Here is a 21,868-nt window from a genome sequence, read left to right as displayed (position 1 = left end):
CCAAGGGGCCAATTTTGAAGCAGGTCAGAGGGGACGCTTAGGAGCAATCGTGTCTACTGCCCTGGTGAGCAAGTTGTTCCAATTCTCAACCAGGGCACCAACAGGATCACCAGCATTGCCAACATTAAATCCCTCCAAGGCTTCTTGGAATCTTAGTGGATCCAATAACCTCTTCGGGCGGACCATTCTAATAGACCCCTTTCCCCTGCAGAAATGGAAAGTGGTTGTAAGTCCAACCTTAACCAGATGGTGGTCTGTCCATGACAATGGGGAGATCGTAGGAGTCCCCACCCACGGAACACCACCCTGAACAGAGTAAAAGACCAAATCAAGCGTGTGACCTGCAATATGCATCTATTCAGAGACCGCTTGGGATAGGCCCATCGTTGTCATGGCCGCTATGAACTTCTGAACTGCCCCGGACAAATTGGTCCCGAAATGAACACTGAAGTCCCCCAACACCAAGAGTCTGTGAGACTCCGACACGAGTTCAGCAACCCAGTCCATGAGTTCAGTAAGGGATTCCATTGGGCAGCGGGGCAATCGGTACACCAACAGAAGTCCCAATCTATCCCTGGACCCCAAACTCAAGTACTATATCGGCTGAGCAGTAAGCTCAGCAGGTGGAACCAGGAAAAAAAACTGCCCAGTCACCCTTGCAGCCCCAGTCCTGCAAAGCCTCCCCACAAGCAGTCCTAGGGGGAGGAAGATGGCAACCAGGGTTGCAGCAGAGAAGAGGCAGCCAGGCAGGCACCCCAGCTTTATCACCCTGGGGTAGATGGTATCCTCTTCTCCTCCTCTCCAGCAGGCTTCTGGGGGCTGTGGCCACAAGCAGTCTTCCTATTATATATGATTTAATGATGAGATTTATGATTCCATGAGGTGGAATCAGTCCCCACCCCCCAGGATGGGCAAGCTAGCTGCTCGTTACTGCATAAACACAAGGATGTTAGCCCAATCATGTACTTAAAGTATGTCTAGTTTGGAACCACCACTACCCCGCCCCAATATTTGATTTGAAATCCATGTCCTGGACCTTTAAAATTCTTGCACAAAACTCTCATATTGGTGTTGGGGGAGAGGGTTTTTTAAAAAATATTATTATTATTTATTCCAAATATTTACAAGCTGTTATTCAATCAGAACTTACTTCTGAGCAGTTATAAGTTAAAATATAAAATATAAAAATGTAAATAGCACTGATAAACAGTAGCACCAGTAGAACATAGGAAGTAGCCTTATACAAAGCATCTTTCCAGACAGCAAAGGATGCAGGATGTGAGAAGCTCTCACACAAATGTTAAGTGCGAGCTTACTTACCATCCACACGCTCCTGCAGGCTTCCATCCGACTTGACTTCCCGGCATGATCTCATGATCTGGTGACCATGTGTTCAAATGCAGAGCAGAGCCCTTGTGCATTGTTTGCAGTGCCACCTACTGGTCAGCTGTTGCTTTATGAGAAGAACCAGCCCTTTTCCTCATTCACCAGAAAAACAGTAATCAGGCTTTTATGAACTAATAATTTCATCTGAAAACATCTGCAAAGTGTACTGCAGATTGCTGGCCCCTGCTCTTTACTTGGGTCACTCCACGGTCTGATAATGCTGATTAATCCATTGGGATGAGGATCCTGACACATGGAAGGTTGAGTTTGGAATGGATTACCTTTCAGCCTGATTAATCTGTAAGGAGAAGCATCCTCTGTATGCAGATGGAACTCATTTTCATTGTATGTGTGAAATGTAGGCACCATGTAGGCTTCTTGGGGCAAGGACCTCTCTCTTTTATAATGTACAATGCAAGTACATTGTTATATTCACTATATAACAATGTTATATTCAGGTACATCAGTTATATTCACTATATTTACTGACGTTGTGGCATCAGTCTAAAATGTTTCAGCTATCACCAATACCTACTACCTATCTTTACCAGTCTTGATAGTAGAAGCAAATCAGTTTTGGATTAATATAGGATTATTATGTCTTAATTCCTGCCCTGCCCCCAGGTGAGGATATAGTTATATATATAAATAGCTGTCATTACTTCTGTGGCCTGTTCAAACATTTCTAGGTATTTTCAGTGCTTTCTGCTTGTTCCCTGTTCTTCCTAGTAACTGCCACGGGTTTTGTGTCATTCAGGCTTTATTATTAAATAATTATTTTGGGGTAGAGTGAGAGGGGGTTAGAAAGGGCTGTTATTTTTAGCCGAAGCAATAAAATCTCGGCAGCTGGTGACGTTGGTGCCGAAATGTCAGTGTGAAACAGATTGGAACAAATTAAGAGAGTGGTGCCGTCATCAAGAGAGGCAGGCTGCTTGCCAGTGGGGTTGTGGTTTGATATGCTGCAGATACTGTCCAGGGAATAAGGGACAAACAAAAACTACATTCTACTCCCCCTTGACAAAAAAACACAAAGGGTCGGAGAAAAGGCACCTTGAGATACACCACTTGCCTGTTATGAATGGACAAGATGGATACACGAGCAAATAAGAGAACAAACAAGAGTAATTTCCAGGTTAGTTGTGTATTTAACAAACTGGGTCAAGTCCTTCTCTGGTGATGTCACACCTGTGACTCACGTCAAGGAACAAGGTAGCCCTTTGTGTCTTGTTGCTGCTTTTCTCGGATGATGCAAATGTAGGAATGAGGGGGCAAGTTTCAAGCCAATTAGCTGTTTTGCTATTTTATTAATTCCTAATCGTTGGTTCCAGGAACTCCAAGGAATTAGACTGGAAACCGGAAATTCTGAATGTGTTGAAAATGCACTGCCGAAAACCTTTGTGAATTTAATTTAATTTTTTTTCAGACATGGGATGAAAATTGGCAAGCACTGATACAGTTTGTTTCTGTGGAAAATAAAATGTCCTGCTCAATTTCCTTTATTCATCAGGCATTTCCTGGAAAATTAGTATTTATTGCCCAGAATTCTGAAAAAAGAATTATGGGTACAATCCACCTGAAATGCTTTTTAAGCACTTGCTTAATTCTCCCATTGAAAGCAATCGATGTATTCAATTTTCCACCTTTCAATTCATACCAAGGCCCAAAAAGCCAAAGGATGTTATGAAGGATGGCTATTTCTTTTGTTAAGCAGATTCCTGGCTAATAGCCCTGAAGGCCCAGTTTATGTTTCATAATGGGAGTGAATGGTTGGGACATATACAGAAGTCTGGTTCAAATGAACAGCAGCCACTACACTGAATAATATTGCGGCTGCAGTGAGAAGAATGCACCTGCCCTCACGTCACTAAGGGGCGTGCCAATGCGATCTCAGCACATCCATGTAATCTCAGCATTCAGTCATTTAACCACATGTGAGGGGTGTTCATCAGATCTGGCCCTCTACCTGTACTCCCACACCCTTTTGTAGCATATATAGAGGGGCAATTCTGATGAAGACCCCTCAGCCCTCAGTGCGTCCTTTAGTGATGTCAGGGTGGATGTGTTCTCGCTGCGACCCAGACGTTATCCTGTGTAGCAGCCACTATTCATTTGAACCCGCCCAGAGATGGCTCTAGAACAGGGGTGGGCAATGGGCAACTCTCTCCAGATGTTGCTGAACAACAACTGTCACCCTCAGCCACAATTTATTATAGCTGAGGATGCTGGGAGTTGTAGCAACATCTCTAGAGCCACAGGATGCCTCTCCCTGCTCTAGGATGTAGAGAAGCCACCAGAGATGGAAGATACCCCCAGCTGATGTGTAAGTGAAAAGAAATGGCAGCTTGTAGTTTCCAAGGTGAGTCAGAAGGAACGAGACAGAAAGACTGAGTTGAAAGCTGAGTAGAGTTAACAGTCAGGTTTCCTCTCTGGGATTCTGATGTGATCCTTGCAGAAGTACAGATATAATTGAGTGGATGGGTTTGTGTTGGGAATTCTCTCTGGTAAGAGATACCCTTCTAATACAGCAGAGTGCACAGAGGCACAACACAGCAGATCCTGCCCAGGCATGCGTGTATGCTGAGAGTAAAAGAAACTCGGAGCCAGTTCATAGTTTCAAATTAATATAAGGAGTATTTATTAGTGAACTCCATTCTAGATAGTAAAGTGGAGAGACAGTAGCTCTAATCTAGCTAGCTAGCTGGATGCACATGGATGCATCTCTGCACACATGGTGTAGGGAGAGAGGAGCTTGCATGTTGCAAGGGAGAGAAGAAAGGAAAGAGAAGGAAGAGGAAGTGGCCAGGCAGGAAGTAAGTAAGTCCCTAAGAACAGCAATCTACATACCAAAGGGATAGTGTCAGAGCAGTAGAGGAGGGATGACCAATGTCTTGACCTCTCTAGCTCTCTGACTCACTAGTCTGTCCCCCTCTGTCATTGAAACATGAGACAGCACAAAGTCCTTCACTTCCAAAACCCAGGCCCCAGCTCCTGGTGCCCCCACCAACAACTCCACCCCTCCCTATCTTCTTCATTATCTCCCTCACTCCAAGGGGCCACTGCCGGAGAGAGGGGAAAACACGAGCCCCCTCTCCCCAGCTATGCCCCTAGATCCATGCTGCCTTGTAGGAGAGCACACACTGCTTGCCTTTACCTGTGCTCAACTCCTATGGTTGTAAATAAACCACATATAAAAAAGACACTGCACACACTTCCAGTGAACTCTTATACAAAGGAAGCCAAGTTCTGGGAAGTGCTGCTACACCACACTGGAATTTCTCCACCCTCTAGCCCCGAGGAAGTGGGTGTGTAAGACAAGAGAGAGGGCAATAACCAGGAGGGAAACTTGTGCAATGGGAGATCACAGGAAATAGGCTCCCACACTGTTCGCAGGCATGTTAAGGGGGCCTAAATGTATCTGCTGACATGTATGCACACACATATCCATCACATGCTGATAGGGTTTCTGATTCTTGGATTCTTTTTTAAAAAATCTGCTACCTGGACAAGATCTATCTATTCTTCTGCTGCCAGTGGAATAGATAGCTTTTGCATAGGGCTCCCACTCCCAGATACACAAGACCCACTGGGCTCCACCCCTGTATGCATCAAAACCAGCAGCTTGCTCCCTTGCTGGTTTTGGTGCATGGAGTGTGAGTAGAACCCAACTTTACTGCAAGTAGACCAGAGGGCTTTACTGTCAACTTGAAGTTGTCCCAAACAACTGATGCAAATAGTGGATTATTTTACCCCGGATATAAATCGGGCTTCACTCTAATGCACAGTGAAAACCCCGAATTGTGTCTGAACTGCTCACTGATAACTTGCAGGGACTTCGGGGTAAATCTGGCCAAGATGTGAATGTACCCCCTCCATTCCGGAGGCGATGCAAGTTAAAGGGCTTCAAAAGCCTCGTGTGAAAAACTTCCAGGAGAACTCCAGAAATTATAATTAGGAGTATATGGCAGGGAAGGTAGAGATCTCTAAAATAATGTTTGGCACCCACATCAAACTAAAAGATTGGGGTGGGGTGGGGAGCAGGAAAGGAGGAGCCATGGCCGTTCAATTTGTGTAGAACCAGTATAAATTTGTAGTCAGACATATTCTTACTTCCTCCCCACAATCTTTCTGTCTCTGTTTTTAAAAAAAGTTAGGATGTCACTAGGACAAATCATTTTGGGCCTGACCCACAAACTGAAGATCAAGGCTCTAGATCACATGACCTGCAGTCCTCATTAGGGCCACGTGGCTGCAAAATTAGGCTGTTTGAACTGCTGCTGTGTGGCCATCTGGAAGATTACATAGGAAGCAACCTTATACCGAGTTAGACCATTGGTCCATCTAGCTCAGTATTGTCTGCACTGACTGGCAGTGGCTCTCCAAGGTTTCAGGCAGGAGTCTGTCCCAGTCCTACCCAGAGGAGCCAGGAAATGAACCTAGGACCTTTTGCATGCAAAGCAGATACTCTTTCCCTGAGCTATGGCCCCATCTCCTAAGGGGAATATCTTATAGCCGGTAGCACTCATATGCAGTTGCCCATCCAAATGTAAACCAAGGTGAACCCTGCTTAGCAATGGGAAGAATCCATACTTGCTACTGCAAGACCAGCTCTCCTCCCTGATAGGTCCGCATGTGCCAGGTTGCCATGCATATCAGCCTCCAAGATGTGACTTTTCTCAACCCCAACACAAGCTGAGACAGGTGTTCGGCAACAGTGCGGAGACAACCCCACTGTATCTGTATAGTGAGTTTGTACACAAGTGCCTTTCATCTGAAATTGTTGCTGTTTGGGGACAGTTTCAGGTGGCTGCCACATGGCCGCTTTATCTTGAGAAAACAGCTGCCCTTGTCAGAATTTGGTTCCAGCCAGCTCACCTGCGTCCTGTCCCTAAACATGAAACAGGTTCTCAATAGCTGCCATTTCTTGTTGGAAATCCTGTGACGTACAGTGTTGAAGAGGAAGTAACAAGAATGATGAAAAACTTGGGAGTCGCAAGGAACTGAGCAGTCCGTTTGTATGTACAATATCCTTCAATATTTTGTTTGTAGAATCTGCTCCTCCTGGCCCTTTATTGGCATGAAGGCGCAATTTGTAAGGTGATCTGTATGTTCTTTGGCCTCCATTGTTTACTTTGAACCTTTTCCCATGTAAATTTCGCACCTCTTGTTGGAATCCGGATCCATAGCTCTCCTTTCAGTTTGCAAGGGCCGACAGACAGCCAACTGAGGAAATGTAAAAAACCAGTTGCCTGTTTATCAGTCTCACACCTGATTGTCAGAAATAACTTGAACAGCTGAGTTACCATAAGGAACAGAAAAAGGATGTTAGTTGTTTAACCGAAACACTCCTGTATGGTTGGCGGCGATAAGGACACCTGGCAGACAGTCACAGGGAGTTACAAGAAAGAGGAATTTCTGTGCTGAGGTCATTTCCTTAACACTTGTGAGTCCCTCTGCTGGTAGTGTTATATTTGCTTTTCCAGTTTGTGAGTGGGAATTTGCATAGATTCGTCCTTTCTCATTAAAAAAATAGACTTATTGACTGCTGGGCATCTATACGTCATCATGTTCAGACATTTATCTTCAGACAACCTTACGGTGCTTAACTGGCCTTTTCGGACCATTACTTGAATGCAGTGGTAGCTCAGGGCCTCTGAGTACCAAGGCCAGGTGCAAAATGCAGGCAAAGTTTTGTTTAACGTGGGCAGTGCTAGAGGGTATCTTGTTCCCCAAACACGTGCTCCCTGAGGTGACAGCCTCACCTTGGCTCAAGAAAGAGGCTTGAATGCTGCTATTTTTCTAAAAAATCTCTTTCTGTACATTTTCTGTTTGTATTTGCGATGGTATTTTCATGTATTTTCCTATGTTTTTTGCCTATTGTATGCTGCACTGAGCACATCCTGTGGGGAAAGTGGTATATAAATGTAAATACTGGCTGATATCCCCCCAACTAAATTACTCAACAGAAATCCTGTTGTAATTATGTAGTCTTTTACTCTTGAGTAGCATTATTGAGTAATTTGGTATGAATGTCAGCAAATAATAATAATATACAAGAGAAGGCAATTTTGAAGAAACCAAAAAACCACAGCATTTTAACTTTGGGGCGTACTACATTTTTGCCCCCCCAAATTATATGTGCCACTTATAAATAATGACTTAAAAACAACCACAACCCACATGCTCTAAATATTGGCTTAATTACAGAGTGATGTCAGCAGAATGCAGAGTCCATGCAACATGGGCTCTGGGCAACTTCTTTAGCTTCCCAAAAATCCTTGCAGAGGGTCAAAGGACCCTTGGCAACACTGGAATAGCAGATCCATTGTCACTAGTACTTCTCTTGTGAATGGGGGAAAGGGGCAGGTTATTCACAGAAAGCAAGAGCTGGCCAGCAGGTGGGGCTGTGGAAATCATGTGAGATCCTACTAGGAAAGAAGACACAAGCCTTTGGGAGTGTGTGGAGGCTGAATAAGCTATCATTCCAATTTGTGCACAAACCCCTCAAGTTGTTACATGAGTGGAGCACTGCCAAGAAAGTCCAGCACAGATGGGTTGGACTTCAGAAGAGGAAACTTCTCAAAAATGAGGGGACTGTTAAAAGGAAGCTGAAAGGGAAAGTCGGGATGTTCAAATCACTCCAGAAAGCATGGAATGTGCTTATTCAAAACCACAAAAATAGAAGCTCAGTTGGAATGTATACCAAGAAGGAGGAAGAGTACCAACAAGTTTAGTAGGTTGCCGGCATGGCTAACAAGTAGAGAGTCAGGGACGCTAAACAGGGAAGAAGACTTGCTTCAGAAAATGGAAGTCCTGCCCAAATGAAGAGAGCAGAAAGGAACATAAACTCTGGCAAAAGAAATACCAGGAGATAATAAGGGATGCAAAACGTTTGAGGAGCATATAGCTAGAAGTGTCAAGCGGAATAACAAAAATTGATATTTAAATATATCAGAAGCAGAAAACCTGCCAGGGAGGCGACTGGACCTTTAGATGATGAGGGCGTGAAAGGGATTATTAAGGAGGATAAAGTGATTGCAGAGAAGCTGAATGAGTTCTTTGCATCTATCTTCATAGTGGAGGAAACTGACCATATATCCGCTCCGCAACTGAGCTTCTCAGGCTTGGAGGCTGAAGAACTAGACCAATTTGAGCTGACGAGAGAGGATGGTCTAAAGTGTCTTGAAAAACTAAAAATTAACAAATCGCCAGGGCCAGATGGCATCCACCCAAGAGTTCTGAAGGAACTCAAATGTGAAATTGCTGATCTGCTAACAAAAATATGTAACTTGTCCCTATAAACAGGCTCTGTACCAGAGGACTGAAAAGTAGCTAATGTAACTCCAGTTTTCAAAAAGGGATCCAGGGGGCATCTGGGAAACTACAGGCCAGTTGGCTTAACTTCTTTCTGTGCCAGGTAAATTGATGGAATGCATACTCAAGGACAAAATTGTTAAGCATATATAAGAACAGGCCTTGCTGAAGGAGAATCAGCATGGTTTCCACAAGGGCAAGCTTTGCCTCACTAACCTTCTGGAGTTGTTTGAGAGTGTCCACAGGAATGTGGATAAAGGTGATCTGGTTGACACAGTATACTTGGACTTCCAAAAAGCTTTTGACAGAGTTCCCCACCAAAGGATCTTGAGTAAACTTAGCAGTCGTGGGATAAGGGGACAAGTTCATGTGTGGAAAGGTAATTGGTTGAAGGACAGGAAACAGAGGGTAGGAATAAATTGAAAGTTTTCATAATGGAGGGAAGTAAGAAGTGGAGTCCACAGAGGATCTGTACTAGGCAGCGAAATGGCTAAATTTGCAAATGACACTCAACTATTTTGGGTAGTGAAATCCACAACAGATTGTGAGGAGCTCCAAAAGAATCTCTCCAAACTAGGTGAGTGGGTGAAAAAATGGCATATGTGGTTCAAAGTTAGCAAGTGTAAAGTAATGCATATTGGGGCACACACACACACACACACACACACACACACACACACACACACATCCACTTCACATATACACTGATGTGGTCTGAGCTGTTGGTGACTGACCAGGAACATTTTCAGACAGCAGGCTTTACTGTGGGTTTGCTGCAAGGCTTTACTGCGATTTTGAATTTGCCCCCAAAAGCTGAAGCAAAAAGTTAGTTTTTTTAAAACCCCAGACATTAATTGGGCTACATTCAACTGCTTAATGAAAAACTTGGATTGTGTGTGAAGTGCTCCCCAATAGCTCACACAGACATTGGGGTAAATCTGGCCAATATGTGAACACACACCCTCTATTCTGGTGGAGAAGCGAGCTAAAAGTCCCGTCTGGATATGCTGCTGTAGAGAGCTCTTGGCGTTGTGGTGGACAGCTTGTTGAAAATGTTGCGGCAGCTATGAAAAAGGCAAATTCTATGCTAGGGATCATTAGGAAGGGGGTTGAAAATAAAAATGCTAAGATTATAACACCCTTATACAAATCTATGGTGCGGCCACTTTTGGACTACTCCATTCAGTTCTGATCACCATAGCTTAAGAAGGACATTATAGAACTAGAAAAGGTGCAGAAGAGAGCAACCAACATGATCAGGAGGCCTGAAGCACCTTTCTTATGAGGCAAGACTACAGCATCCGGGGCTCTTTTGTTTGGAAAACAGGCAACTACATGGAGACATGGTAGAGGTGTATAAAATATGTATGGAGTAGAGAGAGTGGACAGAGAGAAATATTTATCCACCTCTCACAACATTAGAACCAGAGGTCACCCCATGAAACTGAAGGCTGGGAAATTTAGGACCAACTAAAGGAAGTACTTTTTCACACAGCACACAATCTACGGAATTCTCTGCCATGGGATGTGGTGATGACCACTAGCTTGGATGGCTTTAAAAGGGACTTAGGCAAATTCACAGAGGACAGGTCTATCAATGGCTGCTAGTCTGGTGGCTATAGGCTACCTCCAGCCTCAGAGGCAAGATGCCTCCAGATATCAGCCACAGGGGAGCAACAGCAGGAGAGAGGGCATGCCCTCAGCCCTTGCCTGTGGGCTTCTCAGAGGCATGTGGTGGGTCACTGTGGGAAACAGGAGGCTGGACTAGATAGGCCTTGGGCCTGATCCAGCAGAGTTGTTCTTATGTACAGTTTTTTGTTGTTGGGTTTTTTGCCATCTAGAAGGACCCCTTGCTACTTGAGGGAAGATCTTTTGTACGGTGCCAGCTCTCACCCCACTGCAGCGTTAACCCTAGGTGTGTGGCTCCCAGTGGTGGATTAACGGAGAGGCAGAGTAGGCATTTGCCTACGGCAGCAAAATCTGAGGAGCAGCAAATTTTGCCCCTCCTTAAATTTTGCCACCCCTCTCTGTGGGCAGCAGTGGCTGCAGCAAGGGTGGAGTGGGTGAGGAGAAAGTCCCTCCTTTTATCTTATTACAAAAAAAGGCAGGCCTTTTTTGTTTAAGGTAAAAGGGTGGCAAAAGCCTTTTTGCCTCTGGGCAGCAAAAAACTTAATCCGCCCTGGTGGCTCCTCATTCACCAGATTTGGGAACTCAGTGAATGAGCAGCCTGCACACCTGGGATTAACACCATGGCGGGGCAAGGAGAGAGTGAGAAAGGCATCTGGGTGTGGTGAGAAGAAGGCAATAAGAGGGTCAATGAACTGCACCTATGACTCGTCCACCCGCCCCCTGCTGCTCTGTCCCAACTGGCCGCCACCACTACTTCTGCATGCTAAGTGCAATGAAACCTTCTATGGCTGTAATGACAGAGCTTGTTCTTTGGACTTAATGCTATCCAGGCTTCCCTCCCCCTGCTTTCCTGATGTTATTCCCCTCGGCATGTCTCGATTCTTCTGTCCACAAACTTCTAGCTCCCCCCACACTCACGTGGTCAGATGTCCTGCTGCAGAAAACATTCATCTTAACCGCAACTGTGACAAACCTGACTTGAAAGGCTTTAATCCAACCATTTCATTCATTTAGATTCTCCACATCTTTTGTTTATGATTAATACTGAAAGGTTATGTGCTGGTGCCATCTCAGATCAGAGCTGCAATCAGTAAAAACAAGAGTTGAAAAAGGCTCAGGGCCCTTGGTAATGCATCTCATGTTATGCTGTATTGTCTTATCTGAACGTCTTGGGAAACTTGGATTACGTCGTCTCAAAAGCATGTTTATTTTTGCAATTTATTTTAAGCAAGTCAAGGTTTGGGGCTCATTGTTCTGTAGCCGGCCAGCTAGTTCATTCCAGAAACCAGAGTTGCAGTGGAGTTCAGTGGAAGATTCCCGGCCATCCTCCTCCGGATATTTGTAACTATATGTTTCGATGCTTCTGCATCTGGAAATCCTGACACACTTTGTAATTGCTGAGCTCTCGTTCCAGATTGTGAACAATGTGGTGTGGCAGAAATACAACCCATGACTCACAAATAGTGAGTCACATCGCTCTGGAACACTACAGTGTTCCAACAGTAACACTTCAGCAGTGACGAAAGACTGAGGATGATGAGACAGCAGCTGCTACTCACTCTCAGCTGGACTCCATGAGCATGTACAAACTAGGCAGTGTAACTCCAAATCCCCCTTTCTCTGTCACATCTTGTAGACCAGCAGGCTCTTAGAGCGTGATGATTTCAATCACGTAACATCTATCTCTGGACAAGAGATCATCAAGCTGAAATGTACCTATCTGGCTCTTAGTTCTCAGGTTACCCTTTCTTTTTTTCCATCCTGCTAGTCTCGGAATGCCTTTATAATGATTTTCACTTTTACAATTTCACTTAATTTCAGGAAATCAGACCAGCTTACATTCATGAATGGATAACTTGCCCACCATGACACAGGGAACTGTCATTATCTCTCGTTTGCTCTCTGAATTAACAAAACGGAAGCAAAGAGAGGTGAGGATAATGGGAAACTTTTCAAGTGTGCTTCAGTAACCTTCCAATCTTTTATGCCTATTGTGACTTATAATGAGATGATGTCCTTGTACATTTCTGACAATTTTACTTTAAGTCTGCAACCCAAACGCATGTACTTGAGAGTAAGTCCCACTGAACTTGTGTGTGTGTGTGTGTGTGTGTGTGTGTGTGTGTATTAGAATTGGATTGCATTGCACATGGCTTGCTCAGCAAAGAGTATAAAATCCAGGAGAGCAGCCTGGCCAGTATTCTGTGTACGACTAACCGCTTAAGCACCATCTCTCTACTTTCCATCTGTGTTTCTTCCTGTAAAGATCTGGTAGTGGTGGCAGCGATGATAATAGTGGGGAAATAAAATCTCTTCTTCCAGATGGTAGAGAGGATGTACGCTCTCTGCTATTGGCAAAAACAAGCCCCACTCCTCAGGACGCGCAAGTCACAGAACTGCAGCTGGAATGACTATCTTTCTTTTAGAGGGAGAACATGGGAGTGGGGCGGGGAGAGAGAGAGAGAGAGAGAGGGAGAGAGGGGTAAAGATTAGAATTCATTATGAAAATGACTGAATTAATATTTGAAATGCCAAGAGATTAATTTCATTACAGGAGGGAATATGCCTATTACAGCAATAAACAGGTTCAAATATAAAGGGGTGCTTTTTAAAGTTCTTTTCTTCCCACCCACTCCTTTTGGCTTCTTAGCTTCATAATCGGCTGGGTATTCATCCAGGGAAAACTTAGACAGGAAATATATTTAGACATTTCTTCCATGCAGGTGTTGTGTTTGGATGGAGAGGAAACAAGAGGCAACTACTCTATGAGAATCAGGATTCACAACACTTTTTGCATAATCAGCTTGGTTCCAGAATATTAAAGGCTGAATTTTCCACACACACTCAGGGTGTTTATTTGTAAAATGCACCTCTTTTGTTCCTACAGTTCCCCCCGCCCCCCACCCAAGGGTATCGAGAAATTAAAAGGTGGAAGTTTCTACTTCTGTGAATCAGCATTTAAAGCTGGAAGTGGAAGTGTTCATTTTGCATTAGTAATTTGTGGAAACAGTCTAGGTTAATAGATTTCAAATGCTTAAGCTAGGATTAAACTTGCACTACCCTAGTTAAGTCGGGTTTAAGGTTTTCAATGCTGCTATGTAATTATTTTAATTAAGGATGTAACCTTTTTTTGGTTTTGTAAACTACTTTTATATTTCTTGAAAAGCAGAGTATAAATATATCAAACCAATTAATAAGTTAATCAAATAACCTTGTGGCACTTTAAGGTGGCACAGATTCTTTGTTGTTTTTGCTGCATCACAGAATTGAAATGGCATCACCTCCAGAGGTTGTTACTCCAGATTAATGACTCTGATGAAAATATGACAAGAATTTACAAAGGATTGCAAGCACATCTCCAAACTAATGTGCATAAAATAAATCCACCTTTTAACTATATTTTAATAAATTGTGTGAAAAGAAGTCTGGCTAAAGTGCATTCATGAATTCATGTTCAGTAATCTTGAGAAAGCACAAGAAAATGTAACACTTTGGGATGTGAAAAATGCATAGGATGGGACTATGTTTTCCAGATTAATTACTGCAGAGTAAAAATACATGGATTCCAGATAGACTGACTTTCCAGCCTTTTTGAATACCGAATGGTGTAAAATGATACACCTTAATTATGTATACAGTGGCTTACATTCAGCACAGTGCACCACCAATCCAAGGGAGAGTTGTTTGTGTTGCTTCTGAGGCACTTTGTAGCCTGCCTATGCTTGCGAAGGCAGGGCTGCTCCATGCCTACTAAGCTGTGTGTCATCATAATCATGATGCTATTCTCATTGGGAATGATGGGAGTACCATCGCAAGTCCAATGACACACACCTTAGTAGGCACGGAGGAGCAGCCCTGCCTTTGCACACAATGTGGGTGGGCTACAGAGTGCCTTTGAAGCCGCACATGCACCTTTCCCTTTGATCGGCCCTGTATGTAAGCCAGTCATTGGAATGAGTGGACATTCTGTGATCAGCTATCTCAAAATGAGTCAGATAATTGGTTCTCATGACCCAATAATAGCAGCTAAACCGACATCTGTCTAAGGCCGGTTGTAATTAATACATGACTTTTCCTAACAAAACTCAATATGACAATTCACCTGAACATTTCCAGTGTCATTTTACACAGCAGATCAAATGCTTATAGTTTTTACGTTTTTATAATGATTTCCCCTTTTATCATTTCATTCAATTCCAAGAAAATCAGACTAGCTTACTTTTATTACTGGATAAATCACCATGACTGGAAGGAATTGCTTGGGGCTATATATATATAAATGAGAGAGAGAGAGCCACTTACATATAAGTTGGAAACCTGAGCCCTAGTCAGATATTACTTTGTACATGCACACAGGTGTCCATAAGTATGTACATGTTTTTGTAAATGACGGTACATGAGTACCATAAAAGTGAATCCTTCAAATGCATGGTACAGATAGGAAGTGTACCACTATGCATACGCTGAACATTATGTGTGAATAACTGTATGTGAGTGTACAAATTGAAGATAATGTGTGAATAGGGCTCTGGTTATTATCCCATTCACACCTCTCTAACTACGACGACTACTACCACTAGAAATACTTATATACCACTTTTCAACAAAGTGCTCAAAGCTATGTCTAGCCCTAAATGGCTTGGCACATCACTATCTTTGAGCCAACAGGGCAGGCTCTCATGGTTGTGATGAGAAGAGAGAGCAAAACATTTCTGCGGACTGCTGAAGAATGAGAGGAAAGACAAGCCAGAAGAATCAAAGGGAAGGGGCTTGTCTTGCACTCATCGAGAAAGTTACATGTGAGCACACTGCTGTAAGAGGGACTTTTCTTTATCCTGGGACAGGAAGTTGCAAGTGTATATCCTCCCACTTAATACCATAGGGTGAAAGGAAAAACTCACACAGTCCCCTGCAATGTTAGTTAAAATACAGTCTTGGCCTTTAGTGCCCTTTGTTATATAAACACAAGTAGCACAGACATATTAATCAGCCTGCCATGGAGGGCGGAACTGAGCAGCAACCTCAAATGCCACCCACTCCTCATTCTCTCTCCCATTTGATGCTGCTATTTTAAGAAACACATTATTTCCTGCTGTGATTTTATATTTTTACCCAGCTTCTAATTCAGGCTCTGAGGTAAGCAGTGACATAAGCATCCCTCCTCTCTGCCTCCCCCAACCTCCTTAATTTTGCTTCTCTCCTCCCCTCTTTTCCCCATCACCCACTCCCTGCGTTTCTATGTTGAGAAAGCTGTTGATGTTGCCCATAGCTCAGGTGGTTGATTGTCACAGATAAGTTTGGTTTTGGCCACACAAACAAAGCCTCCAGTCCTGACAAATCTCTCTCTCTCTCTCTCCCAACAGCATGAAGAAATCTCAGATCCTCAATAATATATATTTGTAATTCTGCCAGAAAAGAAAATGAAAGCAAGAGACTGCTTCTTTAGATAATTGAAAATGGATGCAGTTTACACATTCACTAATTAAAAGAAAGGAGCTTTTAATCCCAGCTGAGTGACAAGGGGAACAAGCAGGTTAGAAGCCTTGTTCAGATGTGCTGGGAAAGATGCTGTACTTGCATGCAATGTCTGATGTGCAGCCGGAAGTCCTGCCCTGGCCTCAGCACTCACTCTGGCAGCACACTGCTCATGGTTACAGCAGTCTTTAACTGAAGAGGTGAGCGCTGTATCCATGATGGTGGATGCTTCCATGATTGAGAGGCTGAGGTCTCCCAATCATGGCAACATGAGTGAAAGGCCAGGGCGGGACTCCTGGCCTCACATTAGACACTGTACAGGAGTACAGCGTCTTTTCCAGCACATCTGAATAGGGCTAGAGTGGTGAAGAGAAGCCTTTCTGCATATCTACAGAGCCTCACTTCTTTATTATTATTTTACATGTTCCAAGGTTAAGCCCTGTCATGAAAAACAATTCCCTTAGCCAAAATGAAGCCCATATATACATCACAAACACTGACCTTAAATTAGCCCAGCTTGGGACAAAGCACAAAGCTAACGGGAGGGCAGGTGAGTTTGTTCTGCAACTATCTGGTACAAACATTCTTGGTGGTCCATCAGTCAGCTCAACAACACAATGTTGCCTTTCTTCTTTTTCTTTAAAGTAAATTAACCATGCAGAGTCAGGTGCTCCTACAGGCAGCTGACTGGCAGCAGGGGGGAGGGACAAGCACTATAATAACCAGGGATGTTGGCGGTTTCTACACTAAAGCTCCCTAGCATAGCTGAAGCGTTTCTTCTCTTGGCTCAACTGCAGTTAACATGGAGGTTCCACCCAGAATGGGGCTGCCATAAGCAGGGGGAAAGGCGGCCACAGCTAGGGCTGCTGAGAAGAAGGCACAAAAAGTTGCCTTATACCGAGTCAGACCATTGTTCCATCTAGCCCAGTATTATCTATCCTGACTGGCAGTGGCTCTCCGAGCCTTCAGGCAGGAGACTCTCCCAGCCCTACCTGGAACTTTCCCAGATAGCAGGCTTTTCCGTGGGGTTTTTGTGAGGCTTTACTGCGAGTTCGAAGTTGCCCCCCAAAGTGGGTTTTTAAACCCAGATATAAATTGGGCTACACAATAACATGTGATGAAGAACCCGAATGGTATGTGAAGTACTCCCTGAGAGCTCGCAGGGACTTTGGGGTAAATTTGGCGGATATGTGAATGCACACCTCCATTCTGGAGATGTGAACTAAATACCAGGTGTGAAAAACTTCCAGGAAATACCAGGAATTGAACCTGGACCTTCTGCATGCAAAGGTGTTGCTTTTCTGATGAGCTATGACCCATCCACAGTGGATAAAATAGGCTGGGCCTAGCTTACAAAGAAATGCAGAGCACAAACATACAAACCCACATTCAATCATTCAAAAACGCAATGGTGTACCCACATCTTTTGTGGAGCAAGATATTAACCCTTAGGTTATTACAGTGGGTGCGAGACAATTTTGACTCCAGAGAAGCCCCTGCCAATCTAGCTGCTGGTGCCACTGGAGCACACTCTCTCCCCTTTCCTGACTCCCCACTCTACAGGTAAACTCCTCCCCATCTTCTGTAGAAAAGAAGCCACTCCTTTCCCTCAGTTGTCTTCAGTAGCAACTCATTTGCCTTCCACAAATGAGTTTGTGGTCTTGTGGTAGCTGGTCTTGTGGTAGCAAGCATGATTTGTCCCCTTAGCGCTTGATCCACCCTGGTTACAAATGGATGGGAGACAAGAAGTGTGAGCACTGTAAGAGATTCCCCTCAGGGGATGGAGCTGCTCTGGGAAGAGCATCAGAAGGTTCCAAGACCCCTCCCTGGCATCTCCAAGATAGGGCTGAGAGAGATTCCTGCCTGCAACCTTGGAGAAGCTGCTGCCAGTCTGTGAAGACAATACTGAGCTAGATAGACCAATGGTATATGGCAGTATATACCATTGCAGTATATGGCAGCTTCCTATGTTCCTATGTTCCTTCCTTTTTGTGCTTCATGACAAAACTCCTTCCCTCTGGAGAAGGGCAAGAGGGAATCTCACCCTGAGTTGCAGAGATCTTTGCAAAACTTGCAGATGCCTCACTTCTCTGCAGGTACAAGTCCAAAAAACCCCTGCATGCATGCACGCACATGTGCAGACACACACAGACTCTCCCCCTCCAGACTCTGGGGAAATACAGGGGAAATTTGATTTGTAATGAGCTGTGGAGAAGCAGCAGATTGCTACCATGTCCTGCTTGCTCCTCCCACCTCACTTCAGAGCCATTGGTACCCACACAAATGGAAACAAGTGTTTTTCCCCACACAGGCTCGGCACCACAGCAAAGAAGAAATGAAAATTAAGAAGCAACCCTGACAAAACCACCGTGCAAGCTGTAAACGTATTGGAGGGAGGGACAGGATGACGGTAGTGCTAAGGGAATCGACACCTGCTTTCCTGCTTCTTCAAAGACGTTGGAGGCTGACATCCAGACCAAAGCTGCATTAATGCAGTTGCTCAGTTATTCAACCTCTTGAGCTCTTGGCCTTGCACTCTTTCACAAGCATTGCACATGAGTAATAAGGATAGCCCATTGCTTTGCATCATGCCCTGCAACGTAGATGGACTGAGGAAGAGGTTTCACAGCAGCAGGCATACAGGTTGTGCTAATGCATTCTGTGGCACCAGTACAACACTAGTCTGGAATGCTCCCAACTTAATGGAACTGACTAGTGATACATCCTTGCACTAGTATCACATATTTGCACTAGTGCAGCGTTCATCTGGATGTCAGCCACTATCAATCGTCTCCCAAAAGGCATAAAAGAAGATTGGAGGAGAAATATGATAAGAGTTTGCTGGTGATGATATCTGATTGCTCTGTAAGAAGTGAGTGAACAAAGGATGCCAATTCTAGACTCAAGGACCAGTGGTGAAGAAGCACCCATTGGGATCCCAGGGCCAGTGGGAGCCAGATAATATGATGATGCTTGTCCCAGCTGATAAAAATTATGGACCCCAGAACTTATGTGAGTAAATGGGTTAGGCCACTTCTCTCCAGAATGTATAGAAGAACTGACCCTAGATTCTGGGGACAGGGAGGGAACCGTATCTAAAGAGCATTTGTGACTCATGTATAATTAATGTACATGGCCATAATGTCATGTCTATCTATAAATGCAAATCTGACAGCCAAACATGTAAAGAGCTTAAACAAAAGAAACTAAGGTAACTAAAGGATGCCTATCAGTCCTCCAGTTTTCTCAGAACAGACAAAGGGTCATAGTTTAGAGCAGGCATCCCCAAACTGCGGCCCTCCAGGTGTTGCTGAACTACAACTTCCAGCATACCCAGCCACAAAAAATTGTGTCTAGGGATGCTGGGAGTTGTAGTTCAGCAACATCTGGAGGGCCGCAGTTTGGGGATGCCTGGTTTAGAGACACATTATCCCTATCTAAGGTGTTGGGCCCTTCATCCCCCTCTCCTCTAGGTCTCTCAACTTCAGTCAGACCAGCATCTGGTGGGTATCAGGAGCTAGGAGGGCAAGAACCAGGAATGCTGAGACCTGGGCTCTGCAAGGCAGAGTTCACAAGCTCCAGAAAGACTCCATCCACCTAGGCCTGCTGCACACTGGACAGGCTATGGCAGGGCTGCACAACTCAAATGCCCTGGTGGGCCAGAACCATCCACAACTTGGCATCCAGGGTGCGAGGTCAATTTTTAGCACATTATTACATTAAAATAAAAAATATATTATTAATTACTTGGGGATCTATTTCCTCTTTCAATGGACCCATAGTTTCAACCAAGGATAGTGGCCAGAGAATAGGTCCTGTGTCCCTGCTCAATCAGTGGGTCCCCTGGAGCGCGTGCCAGCCCCAAACAAATGGCAAGTCCTCTCCGCTCCCTAAATTGTTGTTGTTCCAGGCTGCAATGGTAGGCAAGCTTACATGGGAATAAGCCTCACTGGGCACACCATGGAGCATATTTCTGAGAAAGCATGCACAGGATGGCGCTATAAGGCAGTTACCAGCTCCTGTCTTGCTGCAGGATACCTGGGGGCCAGTAGAATAGTCACTGTGGGCCAAATGCGGCCCCTGGGCCTTATGTTGTGCAGGCCTGCTATAAAGGTTCCAGGTCAGGCTGGGACTTGGCCTGGCCAACAATGGGACTAGTGCCTGGCCTGCTTTGCCTGTTGGGTAAAGAATCCCCCTCTGCCGCTGGCCGTAGGGATTTCTGCTTCCTGCTTTACACTCCATGGTTCTTTGGAGGCTGCTTAAGTGCCAGCATCTGACGATAGATTTGAGGTCTGGCCACCTCCTTATTTTTTGCTCTCTTCAGTCACCTGCTAATTGGCACATTTAGGGTCCAGTGCTGCTATCTGTTATGAACAAGTAAATCCAATCCACTTCAGTGGGATCTGTGAGTAGTTATCAGGACTGCAACCCAGTGGGTCAATGGAATCACTTGATCTACATTAGAACATAAGAACAGCCCCGCTGGATCAGGCCCAAGGCCCATGTAGTCCAGCATCCTGTTTCACACAGTGGCCCACCAGATGCCTCTGGGAAGCCCACAGGCAAGAGCTGAGGGCTTGTCCTCTCTCCTACTGCTGCTCCCCTGCATTTAGAGGCATCTTGTCTCTGAGGCTGGAAATAGCCTATAGCCATCAGACTAGCAGCCACTGATAGACCTGTCCTCCATGAATTTATCTAAACCCCTCTTAAAGCCATCCAGGCTGTTGGCTGTCACCACATCTTGTGGCAGAGAATTCCATAGATTAATTATAAAGTAAAGTTGTGCCGTTGAGTTCGTGTCGACTCCTGGCGACCACAAACCATGTGGTTTCCCTTGGTGAAATACAGGAGGGGTTTACCATTGCCATCTCCCGCGCAGTATGAGATGATGCCTTTTAGCATCTTCCTATATTGCTGCTGCCTGATATAGGTGTTTCCCATAGTCTGGGAAGCATACCAGTGGGGATTCAAACCAGCAACCTCTTGCTCCCTAGGCAAGTTACTTCCCCGCTGCGCTGCTTAATTATGTGTTGTGGGACTTCCTTTTGTCTGTCTTAAATTTCTTGCAATCAGTTTCATGGGATGACCCCTGGTTTTAGGGTTATGCGAGAGGGAGAAAAATTTCTCTCTATCAACTTTCTCCACACCATGCATCATGTCTCTCCTCAGTCATCTTTTTTCTAGTCTAAGGTGTTGTAGGCCTTGCCTCGTAAGGAAGATACTCTAGGCCCCTGATCATCTTGGTTGCTGTCTTCTGCACATTCAGTAAGTGGGGAATTGTAAGGGAAACCTTTAAGAGAACCAGTGTAAACTATTCAGCCAGAGTATGCTCCTTAACAAATAGGTCAATATAAATTTGTTTGCTGGTGTATAATTGTTCAAGGATGAGTGTGAATTCAGCAGCTTTTGTTTTACTGGCAAAATCAACCGTTGTATACATGTTTTAAACAAATTATAAAAAATCAGATAGCAGGTGGATAATTAGCACATGAATGTTAAACTGCAAAAGCTAAGTAGCTGGCATAAAATCCTAGCTTTATTGCTGCAACTTCTTAAAATACACCATCTTAATCCAAATACACAATTTGAATTGAATCATTGTGAAAGTTCATTGCATCTGTTGATCCTTTGTGTGATTGCTGATCATGAACTAGATGGTGCCGTTTGCTCTATATGGCAACTGTTTCTGGATTCATACGTTATTATTTCCTGGAGTGTGACTGTAATGCAGTATGGCAGATAACAGCTCGTGAATGCATTTGTAATATATATGTGTGTTTTTTCAGACATATTAGTCACATTCATACTCCCCCCCCCCTTAAGTATACACTTAAATAACATTTTGTAAACACCCTAAAATGTAAAGGATTCTAAAATAATGCTAGGTGTCTATCATAATGTTCCGAGCTTCCTTTTATCTAGTGACAGAAACTGAACCTTGAACTTTCGTGCCTGCATAAAAATGTTGCTTCATTACCATAGACATGCAAAACAAGAAGGATTTTAATGGCCATAAATGATAGGTCACGTCCTCCAGAAATGGTATTTCTGGTGACACGGGGATGTA

At 44.3% G+C, this 21,868-nt stretch overlaps 1 long non-coding RNA gene across 2 annotated transcripts; it reads left to right on the top strand.

The window, feature by feature from the left end:
- Positions 1-2,393: 2,393 nt before the first annotated feature.
- LOC128341505 (uncharacterized) lies at positions 2,394-15,758 on the top strand. 2 transcript variants are annotated; one of them, XR_008314424.1, is made up of 3 exons: positions 2,394-2,518; positions 12,148-12,257; positions 15,690-15,758. It is a non-coding gene; the product is annotated as an uncharacterized LOC128341505 (long non-coding RNA). The 2 variants fall into 2 exon arrangements; XR_008314423.1 differs by lacking the exon at positions 15,690-15,758 and adding an exon at positions 13,554-13,700.
- Positions 15,759-21,868: the final 6,110 nt, after the last annotated feature.

Source organism: Hemicordylus capensis, chromosome 1 (genome assembly GCF_027244095.1).
Source record: "Hemicordylus capensis ecotype Gifberg chromosome 1, rHemCap1.1.pri, whole genome shotgun sequence".
Taxonomy (NCBI): domain Eukaryota; kingdom Metazoa; phylum Chordata; class Lepidosauria; order Squamata; family Cordylidae; genus Hemicordylus; species Hemicordylus capensis.
Note: the sequence above shows the minus strand (reverse complement) of the source record. Positions and strands in the feature narration are given on the sequence as shown.